This window comes from Ammodytes marinus, assembly GCF_949987685.1.
Source record: "Ammodytes marinus genome assembly, contig: scaffold_235, whole genome shotgun sequence".
Lineage (NCBI taxonomy): Eukaryota > Metazoa > Chordata > Actinopteri > Uranoscopiformes > Ammodytidae > Ammodytes > Ammodytes marinus.
The window spans coordinates 40,001-45,000 of record NW_027648019.1 but is presented as its reverse complement, the minus strand read 5'-3'; the positions used below and the strand labels follow the sequence as shown (position 1 = coordinate 45,000).

Below are 5,000 nucleotides of genomic sequence, written 5' to 3'. Positions count from 1 at the left end.
TGTGTGTGTTTGCCTGTGTGTGTGTGTGTGTGTGTGTGTGTGTGTGTGTTTGTCTGTGTGTGTGTGTGTGTGTGTGTGTGTGTGTGTGTGTGTGTGTTTGTATGTGTGTGTGTGTGTGTGTGTGTGTTTTTCTGTGTGTGTGTGTGTGTTTGTCTGTGTGTGTGTGTTTGTCTGTGTGTGTGTGTGTGTGTATTTGCATCTCGTTCATTCGTTCAGTGCATAAGCAGACTTCTTGTTCATCTGAAACTCAGCACTCTCCCTCTCTCTCGATCTGTCTGTCTCCCTCTCTCTTTCTCTATCTCTGTCCATTTCTCTCTCCCCCCCTTTCTCTCTCTTCCTCTCTCTCTCTCTCTCTCCCCCACTCTCCCTTTCTCTCTCTGTATCTCTCGCTCTCTCTCTGTATCTCTCCCTCTCTGTCTCTCTCCCTCTCTCTCTCTCCCTCTCTGTCTCTCTCCCTCTCTCTCTCTCCCTCACTCTCTCCCTCTCTCTTTCAACTTGTATTCTCTCCATTTAACTGAAGCCACTGGCTACATGTAACCAACATTCATTTATCTGTAAAAGTTACCCACTGTTAGCCTGGCACCGCCCGCCTACTTCTGCTCAATTTTCATTTCCCTTCAGTAGTCAGTCTTGGTCAACCAGACCATCGTACTTCATTTCATTTGTACAGAAGGTCTGGAATCGCTCAATTGACAAACGTTAACTCACTTGAAGGCGGGTGGGTGTCTGTTGAAGTTTAAAACTATTGGATCTGCCCAGTGCCACTCTGGATCTGCCAACCAACCATGTCATGCGCCGGCTTCTGAGCCACTCCTTCTGTTCGCTGATTGGACCGGCAGAAATCTGTCCGGAGAAAACCTAAGAATACACCGCACACCCAGACTGACTACTGAAGGGAAATGAAAATTGATCGGAAGTAGTAGGCGGGCGGTGCCAGGCTAAGTCAGTCTGGGTCTGCGGTATATTAGTGGGTTTTATCAGCCAGATTTTTACCGGTCCAATCAGCGAACAGAGGGAGTGGCTCAGAACAATGACGTTGAGGTCGTGCGCCAGTTTCAGTTGTAGTCAGAAGCCGGCGCATGACATAGCCTACGTCACGACCAAACGTTATGCGATTGGTTGGCAGATTTAGAGTGGCACTGGGCAGATCCAATAGTTTTAAACTTCAACAGACACCCGCCTTCAAGTGAGTTAACGTTTGTCAATTGAGCGATTCCAGACCTTCTGTACAAATGAAATGAAGTACGATGGTGTGGTTGGACCAGGCTTACGCACTATTGCTTTAAGAGTGTCTCATCAATCTAGAAATGCTATAATCATGCCGGTTTACAGAGCCTAGGCTGTGTATTATCACAGAGCCACTCACTAGACCTTTAAGCTGCAGCAGTGTGTGAAAAGTCTTTTAGTTTTAACTATCTGAGCCAAAGATTTATCCTCTCCTCCCCTCCACAGAAGAACATTAAACAGATTCTCTCTGTGAGTAAATCAGTGTGTGTGTGTGTGTGTGTGTGTGTGTGTGTGTGTGTGTGTGTGTGTGTGTGTGTTTCAGAGAGTGTGTGTGTGTGTGTGTGTGTCTGTATTTCTCACTAATCTACCACCTCGCCCTAAACTCCTGCAAAAAATAACCTTACCACAATGTTATCAACGAGGGTCCTCACAAAGATAGAAGTACAAGAGTGAGTGTGTGTGTGTGTGTGTGTGTGTGTGTGTAGCCTGCTCTCCTGTGTGTGTGTGTGTGTGTGTGTGTGTGTGTGTGTGTGTGCGTGCGTGTGTGGTCTGCTCTCCTGTGTGTGTGTGGCCTGCTCTCGTGTGTGTGTGTGGCCTTCTCTCCTGTGTGTGTGTGTGTGTGTGTCTGTCTGTGTGCGCGTGCGTGCGTTCGTGTATGTGTGTGTATGCGTGTGTGCGTGTGTGTGTGTGTGTCTGTGTGTGTGTGTGTGTGTGTCTGTCTGTATGTGTGTGCGCGCGTGTGTGTGTGTGTGCGTGTGTGTGTGTGTAGCCTGCTCTCCTGTATTTATTTCATTTTGTCCTCCCTGCTGCTGCAGTTGGCTCCTCCCGTTCCAGTCAGGCAAGAGGGATTTCTGAGCGACGCCATTTGTTCACAGCGAGCACTAAACTCCGCCCCCGCCCCCCCCCCCCCTCTCTCTCTCTCTCTCTCTCACACACACACACACACACACACACACTCTCTCTCTCTCTCTCTCTCTCTCACTCGAGCAGAGAGAGAGTGAAAGTGTGGGCTAGTTGCAACAGATGTCTGTAGCGAATAGCTGCGTCTGGGTTGACTCGCTTAGTTCACCGTTAGATCATAGACAGCGAGAGGGAGATTGTGAAAGACAGGGGAGAGAGAGGGGCGGGGTTATAGTGTGTGGAGAAAAAAGTCATTTTGCAAGAAAGCAGAGAAAGCAATAGAACGAGAAAGAGAGAGAGAGAGAGGGAGGGAGGGATAGAGAGAGAGAGAGAGAGAGAGAGAGAGAGAGAGAGAGAGAGAGAGAGAGAGAGAGAGAGAGAGAGAGAGAGAGAGACAAGCGATTTCCGAGTCGTCTACAAACGGAGCGCTAGACATACAGGAAGACATGTCAGTTTGAGCCCAAGTTTTTGCACCGAAAAAGAAGCGTTTTCAGTTGACGGATGAAACACGCGCGTGTGACCGGAGCCTACGTCACAGCGGATAACACCTGCCGACATAGCGACGAGGTAAGGTTCACGAGACTATTGTTTTACTTTATTGACAATTTTGACTTTGTGTGTGTGTGTGTGTGTGTGCGTGTGTGTGTGTGTGTGTGTGTGTGTGTGTGTGTGTGTGTGTGTGTGTGTGCGTGTGTGTGTGTGTGTGTGTGTGTGTGTGTGTGTGTGTGTGTGTGTGTGTGTGTGTGTTGCAAGAACGGCTGCTGGCGCTATGTAGTCATCACTTGTGCACGGCTATGCAAAGCGTGTGTGTGTGTGTGTGTGTGTGTGTGTGTGTGTGTGTGTGTGTGTGTGTGTGTGTGTGTGTGTGTGTGTGTGTGTGTGTGTGTGTGTGTGTGTGTGTGTGTGTGTGTGTGTGTGTGTGTGTGTGTGTGAGAGTGAGTGAGAGTCAGTTCTGCTCTACTTCACTGTGTGTCAGAGTGTGGTCAGAGCAGCTTTGTTACTGCGGTGTGTGTGTGTGTGTGTGTGTGTGTGTGTGTGTGTGTGTGTGTGTGCGTGACTACCTTACTGCGGTGTGTGTGTGTGTGTTGCTACCTTACTGCGGTGTGTGTGTTGCTCCACTTTACTGATGTGTTTCTTGCAATAGTTTTGAGGCCATGTTACACTTGTCTCTGCAGGTGAATAGTTACAATTTTTTTTATGTGTGTGTGTGTGTGTGTGTGTGTGTGTGTGTGTGTGTGTGTGTGTGTGTGTGTGTGTGTGTGTGTGTGTGTGTGTGTGTGTGTGTGAATATGGTGAAATTTTTTACTTATAGATATAGATATATATAGATATAATTATATCATAGCCTTCAGAATAGTGCTGAGAATGATTATGGAAAGTTTAGCTGATGTAAGTGCTTTAGAAGTTGAGATTTTTGGTTCAGGGTATTGAAGAAAAAAAAAACTAATGTTGAGATAATGTCCGTTAAAGATGGTTGTATAGGAGAAATATACAGAAGCAAACAGACAAGGTTTAGTCAAATAAACACCTGAATGTTCATGTTGGACCTTTTGATTTATACTAGTATGAAAGAAGACATGTTATGGAAGAGAGGGAGAGAGGGAGGGAGACTTTTATTTTATTATTTTTAACATTTTCAACAAATTTAAAATTAGACAGCAAAAGAGGGAGAGACAGAGAGAGAGAGGGAGGGAGAGATAGACAGACAGACAGACAGACAGACAGAGAGAGTGGGAAAGAGAGATGGAGGGAGAGAGTGACAGACATACAGACATAAAGATAGAGAGAGAGAGAGAGAGAGCGATGGAGAGAGACAGAGAGATAGAGAGGGAGAGGGAGACAGAGACAGACAGTAAGACATACAGACAGACAGACAGACAGACAGACAGACAGAGACACGGACGGACAAACATACAGACAGACAGACATAGAGAGAGAGAGAGGGAGAGAGAGAGAAATAAAGAACAGGGAATGAATGTAGGGAGGAGAAGAAGGAAGGAAGGAAAGGGAGTGAGGCTGTTCCACCCAGCTCTGCTTTTATTTTTATAATGAGATTTTTCTTTTGCCATTTTTCCAAAGTAACAAAAGGTTTTCCCAGGGACTTTTAACATGCAAAACAGGCCTTAAAGAGACAGTGTGTAGTATTGTAATATTTAAAGTCATCTAGTGGTGAGATTCTAGTGCTTCTGATGCCTTTAAAGCTGTAGTGCGTAATTTTTTTCACATATAAATGAATGTTTTTTTTGCCAATACGAGTTGACACAAAGTTGATTAAGCCTATTATCAGCTCCACAAAACTCTCTCTGTATTTCTCAGTATGGCAGCGTTTACAAACTGGTGTCCCCCTGACACTGGTGCAGGAGCTCAGAAAAAAAAAAGTGTGTGTGTGTGTGTGTGTGTGTGTGTGTGTGTGTGTGTGTGTGTGTGTGTGTGTGTGTGTGTGTGTGTGTGTGTGCGAGTATTTGTGAGTTATTGGTCTCTAGTAGTGGAGCAGATAAGTGCCACAATCTTTCAATCTGTGATACAAGCGTGAACATTGGCATGAGCCGTCTCCATGGATCACTGGACAAGACAACTGTCAGAGAAAAAAAAATATTTTAATAAAAATAAAAACCCCCCCAATACATTTCTATGCCAAACATTTTTTTCTTGACATATCAAATGTCCCGGACTATTTTTCTTGACATTTTCATTTTCATGGAGACTCATGCTCGTGCCGATTCTCACGCTAGTATCATCAACTGAAAGATTCTGTCGAAAATAAGCAGTTAGCCACAAAGGGACATGTCAGATTGAGAGGTAAAACCCTGTATGAACTGTGGCTCAGTTGGTAGAGCGGGTCGGCCGATGATCAAAGGGTTGGAGGTTCGATC

The 5,000-nt window shown here is 45.7% G+C and overlaps 1 long non-coding RNA gene across 1 annotated transcript in view; it reads left to right on the top strand.

Annotated features, from left to right (window-relative positions):
• The first annotated feature begins 2,387 nt into the window (after window positions 1-2,387).
• LOC307271176 overlaps window positions 2,388-5,000 on the top strand; it is a 32,177-nt gene continuing 29,564 nt past the window's right edge. Inside the window, exon 1 of the long non-coding RNA XR_013845594.1 lies at window positions 2,388-2,694. This is a non-coding gene — a long non-coding RNA (uncharacterized lncRNA). The remainder of the gene's footprint in view (window positions 2,695-5,000) is intronic.